This window comes from Sander lucioperca, chromosome 7 (assembly GCF_008315115.2).
Source record: "Sander lucioperca isolate FBNREF2018 chromosome 7, SLUC_FBN_1.2, whole genome shotgun sequence".
In the NCBI taxonomy this organism is placed as follows: Eukaryota; Metazoa; Chordata; class Actinopteri; order Perciformes; family Percidae; genus Sander; species Sander lucioperca.
The window spans coordinates 20,828,785-20,843,784 of record NC_050179.1 but is presented as its reverse complement, the minus strand read 5'-3'; the positions used below and the strand labels follow the sequence as shown (position 1 = coordinate 20,843,784).

The 15,000-nt window shown below is 39.5% G+C and overlaps 2 protein-coding genes and 1 long non-coding RNA gene across 8 annotated transcripts in view; 2 read left to right on the top strand and 1 right to left on the bottom strand.

The window, feature by feature from the left end:
• Nucleotides 1-15,000, top strand: part of LOC116055803 — a 102,240-nt gene that overhangs the window by 12,519 nt on the left and 74,721 nt on the right. The window lies entirely within an intron of this gene.
• The window catches only part of LOC116055826, a 34,008-nt gene continuing 26,581 nt past the window's right edge, over nucleotides 7,574-15,000 (bottom strand). The window contains exons 2-3 of the long non-coding RNA XR_004106412.2: nucleotides 10,503-10,522; nucleotides 7,574-7,584 (exon numbers count right to left, since the gene is read on the bottom strand). This is a non-coding gene — a long non-coding RNA (uncharacterized LOC116055826). The remainder of the gene's footprint in view (nucleotides 7,585-10,502; nucleotides 10,523-15,000) is intronic.
• The window catches only part of LOC116055798 (sorting nexin-20-like), a 3,483-nt gene continuing 3,282 nt past the window's right edge, over nucleotides 14,800-15,000 (top strand). Inside the window, exon 1 of the mRNA XM_031307834.2 lies at nucleotides 14,800-15,000. This exon is cut by the window's right edge and continues 134 nt beyond it. The gene's annotated coding sequence lies outside the window, so the exon portion shown is untranslated.

Here is a 15,000-nt window from a genome sequence, read left to right as displayed (position 1 = left end):
ATTATAGAAGTTCTCTCACGTTAACGTTTTCTTCTTCATTGGCGCCTATGGCGAGGAAGAAGCTTAACGTGGTTTAATGTACCTAAACAATGATCAATGATTACCAAATTTCTATCTCATATTGCTCCTCATAACCACTGAAAACTGTCAAAAAATCTAACCCAAAGTCCAATTATTATGGACGTTATCTGACTGATAACTGACTGATATCTGATTGATCATTGTTTAGGTAGATTAAACCATGTTAAGCTTTTTCACGTTAAGCGTTTTAGAATGTCCCGGCTGCAGTTGAGGGAAACTGTAGCCTATAACTTCCTGAGCGACCGATCATCACTTTTTTTGCCCCCCTTTACATAAATATACATAAATATGGCTATGAAATAGATCATGAAATACATAAATGAGGCAATACATATGAACATAGGCATTAGTCATTATAGTTCAATAGCCTAAATACATATGTTTTACTTTTATTTATTTCAAGGGACTTTTATTTATTCCGTCTATTTATATGCACGTTATATTCAAAGGAAGTTTTATCTCACAGACTTCGACTAAAAGCAACTAGCAAGCCTGCCTGACATCAGTGCATCATAGCATATCACTATCTGCAAACAAAAGAAAATATGACTAAAACACGAGCAGTCAGATTCCCAGCTCAGCTAGAGCGGGTAACGCCAGCTCTGCAGACGGACCAGAGTCAGTCAGCACCGGGCAGCGAACCGCAGGGACCGAGGTCACAGGGGTGGAGGCTAGCTGCTAGCTAGCTGCAGCAGCTAATATTAGAATATTAGACCCAGCACCGGAGGTCTGATCCCCATGATCTGATCCCGAACCCCCCGTGATTCTCTGCCAGATCAGCAAGCAACAGAAAGTTGGCTGGGATTGGTAATGGTGGCGTAACGGTAACGTTACAGCCGTGACCTGAAATTGTATTTCCTCAGCTGGTTCGACTCTCTTGCGGCGAAGTTGTCTGCGGCGGGTAGAGACAGAGAGTCAGAGGAAGGCAGGGAGAGAGGGGAATAAATTAATGTGACATTATGAAATAAAATTCCCCCCAAGCATTACCAAGAGTATGTTTCCAGAGTAATTTTAGCCTGGGCTGAAAGCACCACTGGTAGGCTACACTGGCGCTGTTGCCATGGAAATGACAACATCCGGTCTCTGAATATGAAAATAACAGGCTTCTATTTCCGAGTGATTTTATTTTTTGTTATATGGAATAGAAAATGAAAATCACAGCATATTTTTAATTTCTCCCATCCCCTTTTGACCATGAAAAGGAAAAAATGCCTTGTATTTCAATTTCAAATTTTGTATTTTAAAACGAAAATCAAATAATCATTCGTTTTTTGTTTTTTAATACTGTTTATGAAATGAAAATCGAATGAACGAAAAAGTACACGGACCCTCCTTGTCGACTAATCTTTAGCCAGCATCACTAATAATAATAATAATAATAATAATAATAATAATAATAACATAATAATAAAATAAGTAAAACTCTTATTTCATCTGGAAAAGATGCATCCAGACACCAAGAATATTAGAAAAAAATATTAGAAAAAGTGGGACCAACAAACTCAATTAAATAATACTGAAAGAAATATGGAACATAATTTGGTATATATATATATATATATATATATATATATATATATATATATATATATATATATATATATATATATATATATATATATATATATATTAGGGCTGTCCCAAACGATTATTTTTTTAAACGATTAATCTATCGATTAATTTTTCAATTAATCTAACGATTAATTTTTCAATTAGCGATTATTTTCCCATTGCTCAATTATTAACAATTTACACAAAACAAATTTCAATAAGGTTCAAATCTCTATTTATTAAAATAGTCTAACACTGCACTGTTCAAGTAAAATGAATGTGTAGTGCAACCTGAAGCCAAAATAAAGTCACTTTCAGGAGGAATACAAAAATAAAAACTTAAAGTAAACAGAGCAAGTGCAGAAAGAGTAGCCTGTATTTGCTTTGCTGTCTTAAAATACATTTCAACATCAACAAAAATACTTTAAACACAAAACTTTTATTTTCCACCTTAGTTGTGAATCAAAACAGTTATCAAAATTAAAAAATTCTGGTAACACTGCTCACTCAGAGTAACATTAATAAAACTGGTTGTGCTTTTGGATAGGGGTGATCCAGTCAGATACTCAGGATTGGTATCAATCCAAACTGTAATAATTGAACTAACTAAAATGCAAAGGAAGGTAAACAACAAAGACTTTTTAGGTCAAACTGCATAATGACACAACCCTTTAACAATAAACTTGGTGACTGCCCTGTTGTCAACATTGAACTAATGGAGAACTAATTTAAGTGCAAAGGAATGGAATTGAAATGCCTTGTTGCTGAAAGGTGCTGTAGAAATAAAGTTGCCTTGCTTTACAACCTCAGCCTGTCAGTCAGCCACCAGGGCACAGAAACCATTGTTGTGCCTGCATGTCTCAGGAGGAAGTGTCACCGCAAACGCTTTCACCTCTCCATTAATATCATATCACAGCAAACGCTGTCTGCGTGAAGTTCTGAAAACTGTAACCACACTTGAAACCACTTTATCAATATTACAGTGACTCTCTGGGACTTCAACAGAACTGCAGAGCCCACGTAGTTCTCCTGCACCTCTGCGCGTGCACGTGTCTGTGTGTCTGTGTCGAAGCCATGGATGTATTAAGAGAACTGGATACAGTGTTCGGCGGGAAGCCCCGTACATTCCAATGAGAGTCATGGATGTATTAAGGTCGAAGCTCCGCTGTCTGTCAGTATGCAGACAGGACAGATAAGCTTTTTATTTTATTTTTTTGACCCGACGTACTGCTGCGGGAAACCCTGCTATTTTTAGATTTAGATTTACACGTGAGTGACGCTCATAGACAGTTAAAGAAACGCGACGCATCGACGCAAATTATTTGTGTCGACGCATTTACGTAATCGATGACGTCGACTATGTCGACGAATCGTCCCAGCCCTAATATATACTTTGTATATATATATATATAAATATATATATATATATATATATATACTCAAACATGAACCCAAAGTACTCATGGTTGAATTAGTCATTACTTTTTGCTTACAGTTCAGTTTCAGTTCAGCATTTTTTTTTGGAAAGCTCAGGAAAGCTGAGATATGAAAGGAGAGAGGGGGGGGGGCTTTTACTATTCATGAGCTCGCCCAGTTGAGCTGGATAAAGGATGCTGATAGCCAGGCTCTCATTGGCTTGCTGTTAGCCAATCAGAGTCAAGCGGCTTAGCTCGTTGAATATTAATGAGAACTGGCAGGGTTAGGGTTAGGGTTAGGTAGTCTTCCTGCAGGCTTTCTATACCACGCTAGAATGACTTGAAACAAGGTAACCAAGGTTACAGAGTCCATGGTAGAACTTCAGACATTACCACAAAGTCATGAAATACATGTGGCAGGGCACCTTCAAGATTTTAAATGGGTTGTCGCCTTTTTATTTATCGGAGCTTTTATATGTCCACACCCCTGTCAAAGCACTGAGGTCGTCCAATCAGATGCTCCTCGATGTGCCCAGATCCAGGTTAAAAAACAAAGGTGACCGAGCCTTTTCATTGGCTGCTCCAAACCTCTGGAATAGTTTACGTATTCATATAAAAACAGCTGGGACCATTGAAACGTTCAAGTCCTTGCTTAAGACCCGCTACTACTCATTGGCTTTCAATTCAAGTTGAGCTTTGATATCTTGACCTTTGTCTACTGTTGGTTATTTTGTATTGTATATTGTGTATTGTTTGTGTATATTCTTTTTTTTGTTTTTTTTTTGAGCTTATTAAGCACTTTGGTCAACCATGGTTGTTTTTAAATGTGCTATATGAATAAAATTGAACTGAATTGAACTGAACACACACATATTCACACACAGACACACACACACACACACACACGCACACACACACACACACACATGCCGGTCCTCCTATTCTCTTAAAGACACACCCACCAACCCCCCCAGTATAAGTTCAGGTCCCTTACGTAGCTCCAGAGAAAGCTCTGCGTGGAGTCTCCACACAACCATAACTCAAGATTTAAGGCGTGGTCGTTTGAAATATCAGAGAGCACAGCTTCAGTTCCTTCTTTCTATTTCATTCATAACTAACAATGGTGAGTAGCTGCTTTGACATGAATGTTTGAATATTTGACAGCATTATGATTAAAGTCTACATGACTAAATCCATTCATGTTGTCATGTTGTAATGTACCTTTATTTCTGATTGCATCAGGCTGCTGCTCAAGAACTGCTGAGGTGAGTCAAAAACATCAAGACATGTTATTATAATTCTTGACAAAATGTATATATTGAAATCCACAAATACATTACTATAGAGGATTATCTTCAAGAGAAACTTATGAAAGATAAAGACAAAATGTGAAGAAAATGAAATGGGAGAGACTGATATTATCTCAAACTGAAAGTAGTGTTTAAATGTAGTATTTAACATTTATGTATGTAGATATATGGATCTATTGTTGTTTGATTTACTGAACCACGTTATCGCTGCATTCTGCTTTTAATTCCCCATTTATATCTTTATTATTTTAGACAACAAGGATACCGGCCTTGCCGCATTGATGCTTCCTTGATTGGTAATAAAGAGGAGAGGTGGATAACTCATTGGGTGTTAGTGGATGAGGTATGTCTGATGGAGACTTTTTATAAACTATTGAAATGTGTGTGTGAACATAATTCATGACCCTGTCAGTGTATTTAGGACCAATAAAGCTTCTCAGTTCAGCCTGTTCTCATGATGTTTGGCTCCTTGTCGACTAATCTTTAGCTGGCATCACTAATAATAATAATAATAATAATAATAATAATAATAATAATAATAATAATAATAATAATAATAATAATAATATTAATAATAATAATAATAATAATAATAATAATAATAATATAATAAAATAAGTAAAACTCTTATCAGTTCATCTGGAAAAGATGCATCCAGACACCACAAATATTAGTACTTTGGGTTCATGTTTGAGTATATATATATATACTCAAACATGAACCCAAAGTACTCATGGTTGAATTAGTTATTACTTTTTGATACAGTTCAGTTTCAGTTCAGCATTTTGTTTTTAAGATTTTTTGGGCATTTCTGCCTTTATTAGAGAGGGAAGCTGAGATATGAAAGGGGAGAGAGAGGGGGGGAGACATGAAGGAAAACCATCACAGGTCAGATTTGAACCTTGGACCTTCTGTGTCGAGGAATAAACCTCCACATGTGCACCTGCTCTACCAACTGAGCTAACCGGCGACCAGTTCAGCCTTTTTGATACCACACCTGGGTACACAGGAGTCTGTCTAATGCAAGATACCGTAACTAGCCATGTGTTAGACACACACACAAACACACACACACACACACACACACACACACACACACACACACACACACACACACATGCCGGTCCTCCTATTCTCTTAAAGACACACCCACCAACCCCCCAGTATAAGTTCAGGTCCCTTACGTAGCTCCAGAGAAAGCTCTGCGTGGAGTCTCCACACAACCATAACTCAAGATTTAAGGCGTGGTCGTTTGAAATATCAGAGAGCACAGCTTCAGTTCCTTCTTTCTATTTCATTCATAACTAACAATGGTGAGTAGCTGCTTTGACATGAATGTTTGAATATTTGACAGCATTATGATTAAAGTCTACATAACTAAATTCATTCATGTTGTTGTGTTGTAATGTACCTTTATTTCTGATTGCATCAGGCTGCTGCTGAACAGCAGAGGTGAGTCAAAAAGATCTAGACATGTTATTGTAATTCTTGACTAAATGTATATATTGAAATCCACAAACACATTAGTATAGAGGATTATCTTCAAGAGAAACTTATGAAAGGTAAAGACACAATGTGAAGAAAATGAAATGGGAGAGACTGATATTATCTCAAACTTAAAGTAGTGTTTGAATGTAGTATTTAACATTTATGTATGTAGATATATGGATCTATTGTATGTTTGATTTACTGAACCACGTTATCACTGCATTCTGCTTTTAATTCTCCATTTTATGTTTATTATTTTAGAAAAGAAGGATACAGCGGTAATGCTTCCCCGATGGTCAAACGAATGTTTCAAATGGTGAGGCTGAGACCTACTACGGTGTTAGTGGATGAGGTATGTCTGATGGAGACTTTATATAAACTATTGAAATGTATGTGTGAACATAATGCATGACCCTGTCAGTGTATTTAGTTACTATAAATCTTCTCAGTTCAGCCTGTTCTCATGATGTTTGGCTCCTTGTCCACTAAACTTTAGCCGGCGTCATGTGACCTTCCTAATTTCGTGGGATATCATATGAATTGGTGTGCATAACTTTTCGTAGGATATTTTAGGAACCCGTTCATGAGAATGTGTTGCTCGGTTACACACAACACACACAATGATATATCTCTCTGAATGTGTTTTGACTTCACAGATTCTTCACAGCATCTTCTTTATGGGAAAGATCAACACGCCGCCATATTCACCAGAAAGGATTCTGAGTGATGCTGAAGTGCTAAATGCATTTAAGATCCAATACCCTCGGCCTTTTGCCCACTATTACTCTAAGTTACCCAGGAGGAGGCCATTTTCATGTGTGCTTGACATGGTAAGAGGACAGTTTCTCAAAAGATAACAATTCTTCTTTGTAAAGTGAGTAGCGTTGCTACTTCACCTAAACATCTCCAAATATTACACAGTTATTAATCTCTCAGTAGAGCTGTGCTAGTAATAAAACATTAATCGTGATTTTAACGATCACAAAAACAGAGTAATCGAGGAAAGAGATTATTTTAAACATTATGTTCAAACAGTAAAAGTATGAAGGGAAATGTCTCATATGTAGATGTTTTCACTGTTTTTATCTTCAATAAATGCAACATCTTTCTAAAAGTCAACGAGGAATCCTGTTAGATAATCCTGATTTTAGTGACTAAAGTAATCATGATTATGATTGTTTCTATGATCGAGCAGCCGTACTATACACTAACAGACACAAAGCATGACTCGGTGAATGACTGGATGAATCAGCAGCCTGATCATATTTGTGATTTCTTGCAGTTTGTCAACGTGATTGGACGAAACAACGAAGAAGCAATCATACAGCAGCTGAAAGACTTCATCGATACACTGGGGGAGGGGATATTAACAAAAAGCCTCTGGTCTCCAAAGCCATCTGTGTCTCTCAGAGCAATCCCCCAGACTCAGACAGGTACTACGGAGTCTCTGTGTCCACTGATAGAACTGTAGCCCGGAAAATCCTGACTGGTGCTTCCTGTGTCAGCAGGATCTGGGATAGTTATGTAGCTGGCGCAGTGATGACCTTCTATCCAGAGCCAGGTATTCAGGGATTTCGCAGAAAGCCATATTTCGATGGAACCATCAGAGTTCCAGAGGGTGTCCGGTGCCAAACGTTTGATCTCTATGACGGAAGTTCAAAGCCTCCTTGTAGAAAATGTCAGGAGTTGTTCAGTTTGACACCAGGGACAACAACAGAGGCCATGAATGAGAGGGTCCCCTATGGCAACTGTGCCGAAGCTGAAAGTCTGAGCAACTTGTTTCAAAGAGAGGCGGTGTGCAGGAGCTGCCTGCCGGTGGCGGTTCACGGTACGTAAACTTTTTTGATCCTCAGAGAATGGTGCCGAAAGTATAGGTGTGTGTGCGCGACACACAGGAGGATGAATAGACTGTAACAAAACTCTGTATCTGGTGCTTTTTACAGTAAGATTAGTTGATGAGTTTGTGTGTCAGCCAGGCAGAAATTAAGTTTGAAGCCAGCGGCATAGTGGGCATGCCTGGACATGTCTGTAGTTAGGCTACAACGCTAACGGTATAGATCCATTTAGCCGTGCGACGCTTCTGTCGCGCCGCGCTCCACTCTGTTCCTCTGGGTGACGTCAAGCGACTTCAACGTGCATGCAAAGCATCCTGGGAAGGTGGCGCTGCATTTGAAAAAATGCGTCCAAAAGCTGGCCGATGCCCATCTTTATGCAAATGAATCCGTTGAACGCGACGCGACTATCCAGTAGAAGCAGATGAAAATCTTCTAAACTGACCTTTGTTGATCTGAAATGAAGACAGATTCAGCAACTGCACGGCCTATTTCTCTCTTAAGATGTTTTCAGAAACACGTTTCGGTGAACTATTTTCGTAAAATACGAGATCGTATTCTCAACGAGCCACCATGACACTCTGTTGAAATTCTCGAGAAGCCAAACCCACGACACGTGTTCGTCCAATCAGCTGCCGGTCAGGGGCGTGGAGCATTAACCATGGATGTATGACGTCGCGACACCACGCTTCAGTCGTGTCGGACAAATGGATCTTTACTGTTACAGACAGTGTGAAGGAAGCTGCCGCTGAAGAAAAAAGGAATTGTGTGTGTGTGTGTGTGTGTGTGTGTGTGTGTGTGTGTGTGTGTGTGTGTGTGTGTGTGTGTGTGTGTGTGTGTGTGTGTGTGTGTGTGTGGTGGCGGCGGTGGGGGAGGGCGGGGACATGGGCACAGAGGGGAACGTGTATGTGTATGTGTTTATGTGTGTGTGCGTGCTAAGCTCAACCAATTTCATTTCATTTATTTTTATTTCGAACAAAATTAAAAATACATATAAATATATCTATAAAATAAAAGTGTGTAGCAACACACCAAAGGAAAAGGAACAATCTCCATCCAGTGTTTACAAGTAATATGAAAAATACTATTACCATTTTTGATTTAAAAAATTTGTCCGAAAAGGAGCAGGATGAAGCCAAAGCTTGTAAAGTTTCCTACCCCTGATTCACTTTAAGTCATTTCTTTATATATCCTATATTTTTACAACATGATAATGAATATACACAACAATACATCTCTAATTCTTCACATACCAAACCCTTTTGTTTATTTATTTACATTTTGAGTACATCAACAACCCATTTCCGAAAATCCATCATCCTAACAATCCATACACTAACCCCCTTTCACCATCATCTGTCTTTCTCTTCATATCCTTTTAATAAAGTGTTTTTATATAACTTTTTAAACTTTGTTATGTTTGTACAATGTTTAAGCACCTGGTCTAGCCCATTCCACAAACTCACCCCACCAATCGTGATGCACATACTTTTTAAAGTTGTTCTTATTTTGAGTTTATTTGTTCTCTCAGGTTATACCCACCCTGTCTTTCCATAAAAATTTTTTGTAAATTTCCTGGAAGTAAATTATTTCTTGCTTTGAACATGATTTGTGCCATCTTAAATTTAACCAGATCAATGAATTTCAGAATGTGTGACTTGAAGAATAAAGGACTTGTGTGCTCCAGGTATCCAACATTATTTATGATTCTGACTACTTTCTTTTGTAATGTGCATAACGGCTGTAGGTTGGTTTTGTATGTATGTCCCCAGATTTCCACACAGTAACTTAGATATGGCTGTATGAGTGTATTATACAGAGTATGTAATGATTTATTGTCTAAAATATGTCTTGATTTATTTATTACTGCTATCGTCTTTGCTAGTTTTGCTTTGACATGGTTTATGTGAGGTTTCCAGCAGATTTTGTGGTCTAAAATCACACCAAGAAATTTATAACCTATTACCAATCAGCGTGCAGCTCATCTAAAGCAGACTATAAGGCAGAAAAGCTCTCGTTTCAGTCCAGTCCCATTTAACAGGGTAACATTAGGGCAAAAAAACAGCAAAAGAGACGTTTTCAGCCCAACCAATGTTCCATACCCTATTAGGAGACCTTAAGGAACAGGGTGAAATACCCTAAATAATCATTATATCACCCCTTTAAACAAATAGAATCTGTGGAAATGAAACGCTTTTTAAAATTGTTGCAAAAAATCACGAAACATTCGTTAACTGATTGTTTTTGCCAACCGTAGATTGAATATTAAATATTGATGCGTACACTTCATACGGTCCTTTATTACAGTGAAGATGATTCTTTATCAAGCAGCAGAGATCAGTGTAGAAGTTGTTACTGGACGGGGAGGTCATGTGATCACAGCTGTTAATATTTCCTGCTAATGCTCCAGCTACTTACTACCATAACAATAAAGATATGAATGCATTGATGGAAAACATAGTAAACCAAATGTGTCAACAACACATCTCTTCCTCCTGAACTTTGACTACCAAGATGATGATATTCATGATATTAATAGTGACTGTCCTATCTGAAGCTGATGTTCTTCTCTGGGATTCTGGCTGTTCTGACTTTATCTTCATGGCTGAATGAACTCATTAGAATCTCTTCACATCAAATCTAATGAAATGTGTCAACTGTTGGAGTAAAGCATGCAGAAGATGGAAACCATAAATCTATCATGTTGTTGACAATAAAATGATGCTGATGAAAACTCTGGTTCATAACTAGTTGTGATTTGATCTCCTAACCTCCTCTCAAGAAGAGATTCTTTGTCTCTGTGAACAAAACTATTTACTTCTTACAAAATAACTCCTGTTGGATTCTATAAATAAAGTTGAATTGAAAACTGGAGCAATTTCAAAGATAGTTGTCTTCACTTATAGAGACCTGGAACATAACAACCTTGTTAGAATAATACAGACAGTAAAGACAGGATACTAGTAAAATCAGTTCTTGTTCAACTTTTAATAAAAGTGAGAAAGAGAGAGTTCACTTCTATAGAAACCTCTCCTGTTAAAGAATGATAGTGTTCTTGGTAGGAGACACACACACACACACACACACACACACACACACACACACACACACACACACATATATACACACACACACACACACACACACACACACACACACATACACACACACACACACACACACACACACACACACACACACATATACACACACACACATATACACACACACACACACACACACACATATACACACACACACACACACACACATATACACACACACACACACACATATACACACACACACACACACACACATATACACACACACACACACACACACACACACACACACACACACACACTCACACACACTCACACACACACACACACACACACACACACACACACACACACACACACACACACATACACACACACACACACACACACACACACACACAATTTTTGGATATACCATGTACACACTGTTGTTCTAAATCTAAAGCTCTCTTGTCTTTCATAGGCTTATATCTCCATTTATAATGTTCTAGAGAGAAAGTCATCAGCTGAGAGGGTTGGAAACAACAATATAATGTTACAGTAAAACAGAAAATATGTATTGGTCAAACATCACGTTAGTAAGAATAGCTCAGTGATGTCTACAGTAGTAAGAAACAAGAAGACACAACTACAAACATATGGAAACCAAAGGTATCATTTTTAGAATAAAGAATATGTGTGTGTGTGTGTGTGTGTGTGTGTGTGTGTGTGTGTGTGTGTGTGTGTCTGTGTGTGTGTGTGTGTGTGTGTCTGATTAGTAATGCTGAAATAGTCAGATAGTTGCATGCAGTATGGAGGCCACTGTAAAGCTACTCAAGATGGTCTTCTCTCATTGGTCAATCCGTGGTTGATCATATGATGAATAAGTGTGGCCCTGATCTCATCAGAGATGACTCTCCTTCCTCTTCTTCCCTCCTCCTCCTCCTCCTCCTTCTCCTCTTCCTCTTCCTCTTCCTCTCTGTCTATTGTTGGCAGCCATTGTTCCAAACAGGTAATCTGACCTTTGACCTCTGTATAGGCCTATAATAAAGCAGTGATTGGTTAGTGTTCAGTTATGACATAATGTGTTTGGACATGTGAAAAAAAACGTAAAGTCAGTGTGTGTGTTTCCACTGACTGCAGAACGTCTGCGTCCCGACTCCGTCCCAGCTCCGGCGGTCCCAGCCCTCCGGAGCTGATACCAGAGCTTCTATTGTTGCCGGACGCCGGAGAGCTCCGCAGCAATTCAATAGTGTTATGTTTGGCAATGATACTCAATACAGGAAACATGACGATGCACAACATTTTTAATTCAACTCCGCTACTGTGTGTTTATTTAAATATAGGTAGGCCTAAGAGATTGCAATATAAGCCTGTATATTACTATTAGGACTATAGCATACATATGTCAAGGATGTATAAATTAAATAAACTTCAGCTGGAGTCTGATTTACCACGGCAACACTGTTTACTACATCAGTGATCTCTTTCCATTCCGCATTATTTCTCCAGCCTTTAATAACAGTTTTCAGGCTGACAAATAGTGAACCTGAGATATCAGGGTTTCAGTCTCCACCTCTGAGATGTACTGCTTCTCAGCTGGATTACATCTCTCCATGTCGTAAATTGTAGGGGCGAGGCCTCAAAACCCAGAATACATTGGGGCGTGATATTTAAATTACGATTGTTTCCCGCCGCTGCATTTATCAATGCATGACCATTCTTACGCTGTGATTGGTGTGATGCCAACATTTCATGAATCACACATGAAGCCTGTCGTGAGATGATATCTGCACTCATATCTGCGCTGGTTTCTACATTAGGTTGATAAATGAGGGCCAATGTGTTGGTTACACTGTGTTTAAGGTCTGGTTACACTGTGTTTAAGGTCTGGTTACACTGTGTTTAAGGTATGGTTACACTGTGTTTAAGCTATGGTTACACTGTGTTTAAGCTATGGTTACACTGTGTTTAAGCTATGCTACAAGAAGTTTAGGTATTGAGGCTTTGGTCTAAGCATTCGTTTTTAGTGTGTAAGCAATGGGCAAAAACTGTAATCACATGTAATACTTTCAGGAATGTACAACAATTACTGTAATAGTATCTCATACATGAGAACAATATGTTAATGAATACAACTGGTATCTCAATCATCATGATGACATGATTTACAAATATAGAAGAAGCTGTTTGGTTTGGTGTCAGACAAACTTCCCGGAGGAGAACGTGGACGGCAGCGTGTCAGAGAGGATTCTGGTGTTAATATCTGCTGCTTTGGACATTTAACACTGACAAACAGAACCAAGCTGGCAGAACAACAATAGGGCCAAAAAAGGGTAAAAAACTAAACACAAAAATGTCAAAAAGAGCTCAAAAGAAAGTCAGGAAAACACCAAAAAAGCATCATGAGTGTTTATAAAAAGCTGTCTAAATAGAGCCAAGAAATCACTACAAAAATGAGTCAGCACAGACACATATGGGGTCCTATCTCGTACCCAGCGCAGAGCGAAGCCCGACGCAATGTCTCTGCTAGTTTAAGACCGTCCAGCCCTCACGTCATTTAAATATCAAATGCACAAATCTGTGGCCCATGGCCGTGCTGGTCTTACAGGGAGGTGTGTTCAGGTACATTCTGGGCGTGCTGGTCTTACAGGGAGGTGTGTTCAGGTGCATTCTGGGCGTGCTGGTCTTACAGGGAGGTGTGTTCAGGTGCATTCTGGGCGTGCTGGTCTTACAGGGAGGTGTGTTCAGGTGCATTCTGGGAGTATTGCTATCTTGAGGCAGCGGGAAGTTATCTCACCATTGACCAACAACAACCTGGTCTAAAGTCAATAACGCAGCATTTCATTGTTATTTTAACAGAGCATTAGTAAAATGCTCCTAGGCTCGTACACAGCAGCACACACACTATGCTTGTTACACACACAGGGACGCACAGCAGCACACACACACACACACACACACACACACACACACATGCAGAAGATTACAAATAAAAATATTATGGTGCAAATCCTCCATCATAATAGCAATGCTCCAAGGTCCAAACTAGAGCCTGGATCGGGCCGAATTTTTCCGTCCGAACCCGGCCCGAGCCCGTCAGGCATTATGATATTTATATCCGAGCCCGACACAGTTAAAATCTCGTTTTTTTTTTCTCATACTAATGACACATGTACGTTTGTTTGTGTGAAAGCTTTTATTAAGCAACTGGAAGGCATTCAGAAATGTCAACAGATGAGGTCATCAGCTCACACGGGGCAACAAGCTCACGTTAATCAGTTTAATTTAAAATGTTCAATGTGTTAACCTTTCCTGATCGCTTTGATTCCGACCGTGATCAGAAAACCAGGGGAGACTGGTTACCTCCAGGGCCGACGGTATATAATGTCGGGGTTAAAATCCCGTTTCTGGTGAGACGATGAATGAACTTGGTTTTCAGTCTGGAGTTTATCTCGGACACACACACACTGTGTACAAAACTTAAACTTATTCACCAACTCTGCTCTGGTCACATCTACACGTCTGCTTCCTCTTTCTCTCTCTCTCTCTTCTGCCCACTTTACACACACACTGAGCTCTCTTAAAGGAGCCGCAGAACCATTTTACAACAAATGTCTTATCACGCTGATGTGACCGAGCCCGGCCCGAACCCAACCATCATTTCTAAATATCTGTCCGAACCCGGCCCGGCCCGTCGGGTCCCATCGGGACCCGTCGGGCTCAGGTCGGGTATCCATGCCTTAGTCCAAACGCGCCTGGCTTTTAAAGGGAATGGGAGATGATCTCTGATTGGTTGATTGCATGTTACGCCCAAAACACCCCTCTGATTAATGAAGACACTAAGGACAACCCTTTAGAACCATGACCCCGGCACACGGACCTTTTTTTCCGCCATCAAACTAGCAAAAGTGGATTCATACTTGCCCTAAACACACCTGCACCAGGCGCTTTACGCCATGACCTCAGATGGTTAAAATAGAGCCCTTCATTTAGACAGACATGTTTGGATCTGTCTCCTCCCAGAGGAGCAGAGAGGAACTGCCTCTGAAGACAACTGTTAGTAATAATCTGGGAGGAGGGACAGCTGCAGACTGGGGACAGAAGAGAACAAGTCCAGTTTCAGGTTTCTGCAGAACTCTTCTCAACTCCTTCACTGAGAGGAGATTATCTGCTGTGGTTAACTCCACCCGGCTGGTTACACGGAGCCATAAAACAAGCCCTCCCCTCTGAGTGTGAGTCTGCCAACCCACTTCTCTCTTCACTTTCACTTCCTGTT